This window comes from Nomascus leucogenys, chromosome 11 (genome assembly GCF_006542625.1).
Source record: "Nomascus leucogenys isolate Asia chromosome 11, Asia_NLE_v1, whole genome shotgun sequence".
Lineage (NCBI taxonomy): Eukaryota > Metazoa > Chordata > Mammalia > Primates > Hylobatidae > Nomascus > Nomascus leucogenys.
In genome coordinates, this window is record NC_044391.1 from 73,922,441 (window position 1) to 73,934,616 (window position 12,176).

Sequence of the window (12,176 nt, forward strand, 5' to 3'; positions counted from 1 at the left end):
AAGCAATATTTATGCTCTTTGAAATACTAGTAACAAATATATTGTTCATGAAATCACTAAATCACAGATTTCTGAAACCAGAACAATCATCACATTTTCTGATGCTTTTGTTAGAAAATTCTCTGCTTAGACAAATTATTTTTATTAGTTGTGAGCATATTCAGGCTTTATGTTAATTTTTCCTCATATGACTAGATTTGAATGTGGAATTACCCTTCTGCTAAAGGTATCCTGAGATCATTGTCTAAAAATACACTTTATTCAAAGTGATGACTTTGTAATAAGTACAGAAATCATTTTAATTATTCAATTTTAAGGCATTTGGGACTTTAATGACTGTAGAGAAAGCTTTAGTACAGGAAATTTGCCTTCAAAACCTCACCTGAGACTTCTTTATCCTTTTCGAAGTCAGCCCTGTTTTGATGAGGGTAATGACATGGAGATTCAGAAATGAATGGAATGGTCATAATCAACTGCTTACTGGGAGTTTAATGTGGGCCTTACAAATAGGGATTGTAACAGGACTAGAAGAAGCCAGGTGACTAATGTGGAAAAGGGTTGCCACTCAAAGAGAATGGCCACTACTACAGATGAGTGTTTGAAGACATGGCATTAACTTGGATCCAACCCAGGTAGTGGTCATATCAAAGAAGATAAATACTATGAGCAGTTCTATACCATCAGGAGTATTCAGACTATCTGAGCAGTGACAAGACTTTTAGTCAAGTAGGTGACAGCATCTAACTTCTCTAGGGCCAGTTTAGCTCCCAAACCTTGGAGGAACAGGAAGGAGAGAGGGAGAAAGCAAGGTCTAAGCAAACTTGGAAGCATCTAGTATTATGTCTGGCATATAGCAGAGATCAATAATTACTTGATGAGTGAAAGAACAAATGAAGGAAGGATTTTCCGAAACACCAGAAAAACAGGCAGAGATTCATGGTAGTTTACCTGCTCCATAGTTCAAAGGAATCATAACCAGCACCCAGAACACAAGCCCAGTTACAGAGGCTGCAACATGGAATGGGGCATAGAAGTGGACACATTAGCAGATTATTAGCAAAGGCAGCTAGAGGCTTGATGGCTACAAGAAATATGCCACTAAGCTTGGGTTATTATGCAACCAAGTTTGGGTTCTCATTTTCTCATAAATTGTGAGTGACGAGGTCTATACATTTAATATCTTCAGAGCACAACACTGGGCTAACTTGGGGAATGCAGGGATCTGTAGGAAGGTTTCCCATTTTTATACACTTTGTGAGCTCCTATTGAAATGTACCAAGCCAAGAATCAGAAACCGGACTTAAAATTTTTGAGACAAATGCAATACATTAGGGGCATTTACTGCACTTGGCACTTTTTGTATATTAAATCCTCACAAACCATCCTGTAAAGTAGTAATGTTACCCTAAATTTAGAGATAGACTGAGAAGTTCAGAAGGGTTAAGAAGTTTGCTCAGGTTACACAGCTAGTGAGTAGCAAGGCCAGGATTTTAACCACCTTGTTCTGCTTTTGGCATTCATGATGTGGCAGCACCTAATTGGAGACACATCATTGGCCAACTCAGGGTCCTTGGTTGATTCATTAAGATCTCTAACCTAGCTGGGTGTGGTGGCTCACAGGAGGCTGAAGCAGGAGGGTCACTTGAGGCCAGGAGTTCAAGACCAACCTGGGCAACATAGCAAGACACCAACTTACTCAGGAAGCTAAGGCAGGAGAATCACTTGAGCCCAGGAGGTTGAGGCTGCAGTGAGTTATGATCAAACCACTGCACTCCAATGTGGGTGGCAGAATAAGACCCTGTCTCTAAAAAAACAACAACAAAAAAGAGGTCTTTGACCTTCTTCAACAGATAGTGAAAAGTTTGAAATATATTACCTACAAGGTCTTAACGACTTTTTTTTTTTTCGAGATGGAATCTCACTCTGTCACCCAGGCTGGAGTGCAGTGGCACGATCTCGGCTCACTGCAAGCCCCACCTCCCGAGTTCACGCCGTTCTCCTGCCCCAGCCTCCCGAGTACCTGGGACTACAGGCGCCCACCACCATGCCCTGCTAATTTTTTATAGTTTTAGTAGAGATGGGGTTTCACCGTGTTAGCTAGGATGGTCTTGATCTCCTGACCTTGTGATCTGCCTGCCACGGCCTTAGAGTGCTGTGATTACAGGTGTGAGCCATCGCGCCCGGCCAACAATCTTATAATGTAAACATAATCTCATTTCATAAGATGAGAAAATAAGTAGTAGAAAATGAATGATTTAATCTGTGTCCACACAGATTAATAAAACTAATATTATCAATTATAGAATAATTGACATTCTTCTGTCATTCCTACACCACTAATAAAAGGCAAAATGATCTTTTTTTTTAATCATATGTTCTTTGAGGACAAATGGAAGGCGTATAGTGTTTAATTATTGAAATTTAAAAAAATAAAACTTCTGGAATTGCCCGGGCAAGATGGCCAAATAGAAGCAACTCCAGTCTGCAGCTCCCAGCAAGATCAATACAGAAGGCAGGTGATTTCTGAATTTCCAACTGAGGTACCCAGTTCATCTCACTGGGACTGGTTAGACAGTTGGTGCAGCCCACAGAGGGTAAGCAGAAGCATGGTAGGGTGTCAGCTTACCTGGGAAGTGCAAGGGGTCAGGGAACTCCTTTCCCTAGCCAAGGGAAGCCATGAGGGACCCTGCTGTGAGGGATGGTGCTATCCAGCCCAGATACTACGCTTTTCCCACGGTCTTCGCAAACCACAGACTAGCAGATTCCCTCGGGCGCCTACACCACCAGGGCCCTGGCTTTCAAGCACAAAACTGGGCAGCCATTTGGGCAGACACTGAGCTAGCTGCAGGAGTTTTGTTTGTTTGTTTGTTTTCATACTCTAGTGGCTCCTGGAACGCCAGTGAGACAGAACCATTCACTCCCCTGGAAAGAGGGCTGAAGCCAGGGAGCCAAGTGGTCTTGCTCAGTGGATCCCACCCCCATGGAGCCCAACAAGCTAATATCCTGCTGGCTCGAAATTCTTGCTGCCAGCACAGCAGTCAACCTGAGACTATCGAGCTTGGTAGTGGGAGGGACATCCACCATAATTGAGGCTTGAGTAGGTGGTTTCCCCTCACGGTGTAAACAAAGCTGTCAGGAAGTTTGAACTGGGTGCAGAAACCACCTCAGCGCAGCAAAGCTGCTGTAGCCAGGCTGCCTCTCGATTCTTTCTCTCTGGGCAGGGCATCTCTGAAAGAAAGGTAGTAGCCCTAGTTAGGGGCTTATAGATAAAACTCCCATCTCTCTGGGACAGAGCACCTGGAGGAAGGGGCAGCTGTGGGTGCAGCTTCAGCAGACTTAAACGTTTATTTCTGCCTGCCAGCTCTGAAGAGAGCAGCAGATCTCCTACCTAGCACAGCGCTTGAACTCTGCTAAGGGACAGACTGCCTCCTCAAGTGGGTCCCTGACCCCTGTGCCTCCTGACTGGGAGACACCTCCCAGCAGGGATCGAAAGACACTTCATATAGGAAAGCTCCAGCTGGCACCTGGTGGATGCCCCTCTGGGATGAAGCTTCCAGAGGAAGGAAGAGGCAGCAATCATTGCTGTTCTGCAGCCTCTGCTAGTGATACCCAGGCAAACAGGGTCTGGAGTGGACCTCCAGCAAACTCCAGCAGACCTGCAGCAGAGGGGCCTAACTGTTAGAAGGAAAACTAACAAACAGAAAGCAATAGCATGAACATCAACAAAAAGGATGCCTATGCAAAAGCCTTATCGAAGGTCACCAACATCAAAGACCAAAGGTAGGTAATCTACTTAGATGAGGAAAAACCAGCTCAAAAAAGCTGAAAATTCCAAAAACTAGATTGCCTCTTCTCCTACAAAGGATCACAACTCCTCGCCAGCAAGGGAACAAAACTGGATGGAAAATGAGTTTGACAAATTGACAGAAGTAGGCTTCAGAAGGTGTGTAATAACAAACTCCTCAGAGCTAAAGGAACATGTTTTAACCCAATGCAAGGAAGTTAAGAATCTTGATAAAAGATTACAGGAACTGCTAACTAGAATAACCAGTTTAGAGAAGAGCATAAATGACCTGATGGAGGTGAAAAACATAGCATGAGAAGTTCGTGAAGCATACACAGGTATCAGTAGCTGAATTGATCAAGTGGAAGAAAGGATATCAGAGACTGAGGATCAACTTAATGAAATAAAGTGTGAAGACAAGATTAGAGAAAAAAAGAATGCAAAGGAATGAACAAAGCCTCCAAGAAATATGGGACTGTGTGTAAAGACCAAACCTACATTTGATTGGTGTACCTCAAAGTGATGGGGAGAATGGAATCAAGTTGGAAAACACACTTCAGGATATTAGCCAGGAGAACTTCCCCAACCTAGCAAGATAGGCTGTTTGGGCAGACACTGAGCTAGCTGCAGGAGATTTTTTTCGTACCCCAGTGGTCCCCCGAATGCCATTGAGACAGAACACTCCCCTGGAAAGCCAGCTGAAGCCAGGGAGCCGAGTGGTCTTGCTCAGTGGATCCCACCCCCATGGAGCCCAACAAGCTAAGATCCACTGGCTTCAAATTCTTGCTGCCAGCCTAGCAGTCTGAAGTCAACCTGGGACTAAGGAGCTTGGCTGGGGGAAGGCATTTGCCATTAATGAGGCTTGAAGAGGCGGTTTTCCCCAAACAGTGTAAACAAAGCCACTGGGAAGTTTAAACTGGGTGCAGAAAATTCACATTCAGGAAGTACAGAGAACAACACAAATATACTTCTCGAGAAGAGCAACCCCAAGACATATAATCGTCAGATTCACCAAGGTTTAAATGAAGGAAACAATGTTAAGGGCAGCCAGAAAGAAAGGTCAGGTTACCCACAAAGGGACTAACAGCAGATTTCTCTGCAGAAACCCTACAAGCCAGAAGAGAGTGGGGGCCAAATATTCAACATTCTTAAAAGAATTTTCAACCCAGAATTTCATAGCCAGACAAACTACACTTCATAAGTCAAGGAGAAATAAAATTCTTTACAGACAAGTAAATGCTCAGGGATTTTGTCACCACCAGGCCTGCCTTACAAGAACTCCTGAAGGAAGCACTGAATATGGAAAGGAAAAACTGGTACCAACCACTAAAAAAAATACCAAAATGTAAACACAATTGACATATGAAGAAACTGCATCAACTAATGGGCAAAATAACCAGCTAGCATCATAATGACTGGATCAAATTCTCACATAACAATATTAACCTTAAATGTAAACAGGCTAAATCCCTCAATTAAAAGACACAGACTGGCAAATTGGATAAAGAGTCAAGACCCATCAGTGTGCTGTGTTCAGGATACCCATCCTACATGCAAAGACACACATAGTGTCAAAATAAAGGGATGGAGGAATATTTACCAAGCAAATGGAAAGCAAAAAAAAAAGCAGGGGTTGCAATACTAGTCTCTGATAAAACAGACTTTAAACCAACCAAGATCAAAAAAGACAAAGAAGGGCATTACATGATGGTAAAGAGATCAATGCAACAAGAAGAGCTAACTATCCTAAATAGATATGCACCCAATACAGAAGCACCCAATTCATAAAGCAAGTTCTTACAGACCGACAAAGAGACTTAGACTCCCACACAATAATAATGGGAGATTTTAACACCCCACTGTCAACACAATGAGGCAGAAAATTAACAAGGATATTCAGGAATTGAACTCAGCTCTGGACCAAGCCGACTTAATAGACATCTACAGGACTCTCCACCCCAAATCAACAGAATATACATTCTTCTTAGCACCACATAGCACTTATTCTAACATCGACCGCATAATTGGAAGTAAAACACTCCTCAAAAGGTGCAAAAGAACAGATATCATAAACAGTCTCTCAGACCACAGTGCAATCAAATTAGAACTCAGGATTAAGCAACCCACTCAAAACCACACAACCACATGGAAACTGAACAACCTGCTCCTGAATGACTACTAGGTAAATAATGAAATTAAGGCAGAAATAAATCAGTTCTTTGAAACCAGTGAGAACAAAGACACAATGTACCAGAATCTCTGGGACACAGCTAAAGCAGTGTTTACAGGGAAGTTTGTAGCACTAAATGTCCACATGAGAAAGCAGGAAAGATATAAAATCGACACCCTAACATCACAATTAAAACAACGAGAAAAGCAAGAGCAAACAAATTCAAAAGCTAGCAGAAGATAAGAAATAAGTAGGATCAGAGCACAGCTGAAGGATAGAGATACAAAAAACCCTTCAACAAATCAATGAATCCAGGAGCTGGTTTTTTGAAAAGATTCACAAAATAGATGGATCACTAGCCAGACTAGTAAGAGAAGAATCAAATAGACACAATATAAATGACAAAAGGGATATCACCACTGATCCCACAGAAATACAAACTACAAGCAGAGAATACTATAAACACCTCTATGCAAATAAACTAGAAAATCTAAAAGAAATGGATAAATTCCTGGACATGTACAGCCTCCCAAGACTAAACCAGAAAGAAGTCAAATCCCTGAATAGACCAATAACAAGTTCTGAAATTGAAGCAGTAATTAAGAGCCTATCAACCAATAAAAACCCAGGACCAGATGGATTCACAGCCAAATTCTACCAGAGGTACAAAGAGGAGCTGGTACCATTCCTTCTGAAACTATTCCAAACAATAGGAAAAGAGGGACTCCTCCATCACTCATTTTATGAGGCCAGCATCGTCCTGATACCAAAAGCTGGTAGAGACACAAGAAAAAAAGAAAATTTCAGGTCAATATCCCTGGTGAATATAGATGCAAAAATCCTTAATAAAATACTGGCAAACCGAATCCAGAGTACATTAAAAAGCTTATCCACCACGATCAAGTCAGTTTCATCCCTGGGATGCAAGGCTGGTTCAGCATACAGAAATCAATAAACATAATCCATCACATAAACAGAACCAATGACAAAAACCACATGATTATCTCAATAGATGCAGAAAAGACTTGTAATAAAATTCGACATCCCTTCATGCTAAAAATAATAAACTAGGTATTGATGGAATGTATCTCAAAATGATAAGAGCTATTTATGACAAACCCATAGCCAATATCATACTGAATGGGCAAAAGCTGGAAGCATTCCCTTTGAAAACTGGCACAAGACAAGGATTCCCTCCCTTACCACTCCTATTCAACATAGTATTGGAAGTTCTGGCCAGGGCAATCAGGCAAGAGAAAGAAATAGATGATATTCAGGTAGGAAGAGAGGAAGTCAAATTGTTTCTGTTTGCAGATGACATGATTGTATATTTACAAAACCCCATCATCTCAGCCCCAAAACTCCTTAAGCTGATAAGCTACTTCAGCAAAGTCTCAGGATACAAAATCAATGCGCAAAAATCACAAGCATCCCTGTACACCAATAATAGACAAACAGAGAGCCAAATCATGAGTGAACTCCCATTCACAATTGCTACAAAGAGAATGAATTACCTAGGAATATAATTTACGAGGGATATGAAGGACCTCTTCAGGGAGAACAACAAACCACTGCTCAAGGAAATAAGAGAGGACACAAGCAAATGGAAAAACATTCCATGCACATGGATAGAAAGAATCAATATCGTGAAAATGGCCATACTGTCCAAAGTAATTTATAGATTCAATGGTATTCCCATCAAGCTACCATAGACTTTCTTCACAGAATTAGGGGGGAAAAAAAAAAAAACTACTTTAAATTTCATATGGAACCAAAAAAGAGCCTGTATAGCCAAGACAATCCTAAGCAAAAAGAACAAAGCTGGAGGCATCACACTACCTGACTTCGTACTACAAGGCTACAGTAACCAAAACAGCATAGTACTGGTACCAAAACAGATATATAGACCACTGGAACAGAACAGAGGCCTCAGAAATCACACCACACATCTACCACCATCTGATCTTCGACAAACCTGACAAAAGCAATGGGGAAAGGATTCTGTATTTAATACATGGTGTTGGGAAAACTGGCTAGCCATATGCAGAAAACTGAAACTGGACCCCTTCCTTGCACGTTATACAAAAATTAACTCAAGATGGATTAAAGACTTAAATGTAAGACCCAAAACCATAAAAAGAAGAAGACCAAGGCAATACCATTCAGAACATAGGCATGGGCAAAGACTTCATGACTAAAACACCAAAAGCAATGGCAACAAAAGCCAAAATTGACAAATGGGATCTAATTAAACTAAAGAGCTTCTGCATGGCAAAAGAAACTATCATCAGAGTGAACAGGCAACCTACAGAATGGGAGAAGATTTTTGCAATCATCCATCTGACCAAAGGCTAATATCCAGAATCTACAAAGAACTTAAACAAATGTACAAGAAAAAAAAAACCCATCAACAAGTGGGCAAAGGATATAAAAAGACACTTCTCAAAAGAAGACATTTATGCGGCCAACAAATGTATGAAAAAAAGCTCATCATCAGGGTCATTAGAAATGCAAATGAGGGTCTGGGCGTGGTTGCTCACGCCTGTAATCCCAGCACTTTGGGAGGCCAGGGCAGCCGAGATCAACACCATCCTGGTTAACACAGTGAAACCTTGTCTCTACTAAAGATACAAAAAATTAGCTGGGCGTGGTGGCACACATCTGTAGTCCCAGCTATTCAGGAGGCTGAGGCAAGAGAATCGCTTGAACCTGGGAGGCGGAGTTTGCAGTGACCGGAGATCACGCCACTGCACTCCAGCCCGGGTAACAGAGAGAGGCTCCGTCTCAGAAAAAAAAAAAAAAAAAAAAAAAGAGAGAAATGCACATCAAAACCACAATGAGATAGCATCTCACACCAGTTAGAATGGCAATCATTAGAAAGTTAGGGAACAACAGATGCTGATGAGGATGTGGAGAAATGAATGCTTTTACACTGTTGGTGGGAGTGTAAATTAGTTCAACCATGTCAAGACAGTATGGCAATTCCTGAAGGATCTAGAAATAGAAATAACCATTTGACCCAGCAACCCCATTACTGGGTATATACTCAAAGTTTCATAAATCATTCTACTATAAAGACACATGCACACGTATGTTTATTGCAGCACAATTCACAATAGCAAAGACTTGGAACCAACCCAGATGTCCATCAATGATAGACTAAAGAAAATGTGGCACATATACACCATGGAATACTATGCAGCCATAAGAAATATGAGTTCATGTCCTTTGCAGGGACATGGATGAAGCTGGAAACCATCATTCTCAGCAAACTAACAACAGGAACAGAAAACCAAACGCCTCATGTTCTCACTCATAAGTGGGAGTTGAGCAATGAGAACATATGGGCACAGGGAGGGGAACATCACACACTGGGGCCTCCTGGGGGTTGCGGGGGCAAGGTGGGGGATAGCATTAGGAGAAATACCTAAATGTAGATGACGGGTTGATGACTGCAGCAAACCACCATGTCCATGTCACGTGTATACCTATGTAACAAACCTGCACGTTCTGCACATGTATCCCAGAATTTAAAGTATAATAAAAATCAAAAAAAAAAAAATAAACAAAACTTCTGGATTCTTTTTCTGAATTATTATTTTTACTTTGTCACATACTGTCTGGTGCAAATTTTATCTAATGAAAAATTGGTACATAATTTAACCAGAAATAGGCTGTATATCGTGGCTTACAACCTGGAGACCTCTGATAGATTTCTGTAGTGCATCCCAGCCAAGTGTCCTTCAGAAATTCTGTTGTTTCCAGGCTCTCTTCATTGCCCTCAAAGAGCTCTACATAAGCAGTGGTTATAAAGAGCTTTGCATGGTCTCTGGAGTTTCTCTAGTAATGGTCTCATGTGCCTTTACCTGTGATCCCAAAGTTAACCTTGGCTATGCATAATTTGTGATGGCAGCTATTCTTTGGGTACACAAATTAGCTATCTCAAGGTACATAATTTGTGTAGAAATCCTGTGCATTACATGAATTTTGAAATAGCCTAGAAATAGAGAAATTCAGTTTCTGATTTTAGCTAATGTCTTGAGAGCTTCTTTGCTGCCTTTGTCAGCTAGATAGACTTTGCTGTCACGTCATGTTCCAAGCATTTGTTGCCATTCAGATGCAGAATGCTTTGAAGTCATCATTTGTCATACTTCCAGGAACACCTAGAATTCTTAAATAGTTTTTTGGGTCTTTACTTTCCACTTTATCCAAGTAATGGTTGAGATAAGGCACTTTATCCCAGAGTGTTTCTGGTAAAAGGTTTCCATGTCAGTTTCTCTGAGTAGTCTTTGATCCATCCTGCTGTTCTTACTGCCTGTTTGCATGAAGGAGCCTGTGAATCCTCAAGCAGCCTGAGAGAATGGGCCCTGGATTTTAGGAACTAGGCCATGCCTGGTTGATAGCTTTCTACTAGGAAAGCCAGAGTGTTCTTTATTTAAATGTTTGTTATTTCAGTAAAACTGTATTGAAGGATAAAGTGAAACTAAGAATAAAGGAGGTACTCATTGATTTATCCAGTCACAAGTCAGTCTAGGAGCAAAGTCGTAACAGTGTATCTCTTATTTTATTCATCATTTGCTACCCTTTTTTTTTTAAAGATAGAGGGTCTTGCTTTGTCACCCAGGCTAGAATGCAGTGGTGCAGTCATAGCATACTGTAAGTTCACACTTCTGGGGTCAAGTGATTCTCCTGCCTCAGCCTCACAAAGTGCTGGGATCATAGGCCAGACCCACTGTGCCTGGCCCTGCTTTCTTAGAAAAGAAGAACTTTATAATATGAATTTGTTGATAACTCCTGTTAGCTTTTGGCACTGTTTATATTCAAAATAGTTCACTGAGACTAGTTACAGGGTTATGCCTTCCCAGAAACATGCTTTCATATACCTTCATTATGTGTGCTTTTTAAAAAAAAAATTGTTTTTAAATATGAAAAAAAAATTAAAAAATAAAAATTTTAAAAATTTCAAAAAATTTAAAAAATTAAAAAAAATTTTTAAATATTTTATTGCTTTATATATATACATAAATTCTAGAAAAATATGACAAAATTTGTGATCTGTGAATTTCAGCTGATATTGATTACATATTATTTGTTACATATACTCCCTCCATTTTTTTTTTAAATCTCAAACATTGCAAAACAGTGTTCACATGGTGTTTTAAGATAAGTATCAGCCCCTGTGATATTTGCAGCATTACAGCATGGTAACTACATTACTGAAACTTAGAAAGCTTAATATAAAAAATTGCAAAACAAAAGGAAAAAATAAACTTTGGACAGGTATATTAGAGATAGTAATTATTGAATTTTGAGGTAAAGAAAGACACAATCACTTTTATTTCACGTTCAAGTATATATTCTAAAGAATATTTAATGTATTTGCTTGTTTCTATGGCAGAGAAAAGCAGCAAATCCATTAGTATGTATGTTAAGTAAATGTTTGTAGAAGATCTGTATAGATGCTAAACACAGCATATACATAACATGAACAAGACATAAGGCAAAAGTCTGCCCTCTAGGAGCCTCCAGTCTTGTCAGACTAGAGAAGATATTCAGGTAAACACTGGCAGTGGTATATGCTGCATTGGAGTAATTAGGAGTTCGTGGGAACAGAGGGTAAGAAAAACCCCTTCATAGTTAGAGATGTAGATGGATCAAGAGAAACTTACCTAAAGAGTAATTCTTGAAGTCCTAATTCTTGAAGCATAATTGGGAATTAAACAGATTGGCTAGGCACGGGTAGCATTCAGTGTGGAGGATAAACCATGTTTAAAAGAAAAGATCCATAAGGGAACATGTATCCTTAGAGACCTTACTTACAATCAGAAAAATGTACCTGTATCTGTAGAAAACCACATAGTGTGTGGAACTAGAATCACCTAGGAGCTTTCAAAAAATACTGCCACTTACCAGAGATTCTGACGAGTGAGGAGTGGCCAGGGCATTCACGGTTTAAAAGTCCTCCTGGTGATTTTAATGGACACCTGGTTCATTGTGTGAAAACCACTTTGTCAGAACCACTTGGAATCAGACACACCTGTGGTCACATCCTAGGCCTTGGATTCACTCATTTGTGTCTATAGACACATAATCTTTGTGAGCCTTTTTCCTTATCTGCAAAAATGGTGCTAATCCCCACTTGAGAAGGCTGCAATTCACTCATTCATTCATTCACTCACTCAAGTACTAATTCAACAAGTATTTATTGAGCGCCTACTGTGT

The 12,176-nt window shown here is 40.4% G+C and overlaps 1 protein-coding gene across 10 annotated transcripts in view; it reads left to right on the plus strand.

Moving 5' to 3' along the window:
* The window catches only part of MBNL1 (muscleblind like splicing regulator 1), a 201,025-nt gene that overhangs the window by 151,201 nt on the left and 37,648 nt on the right, over positions 1–12,176 (plus strand). The window lies entirely within an intron of this gene.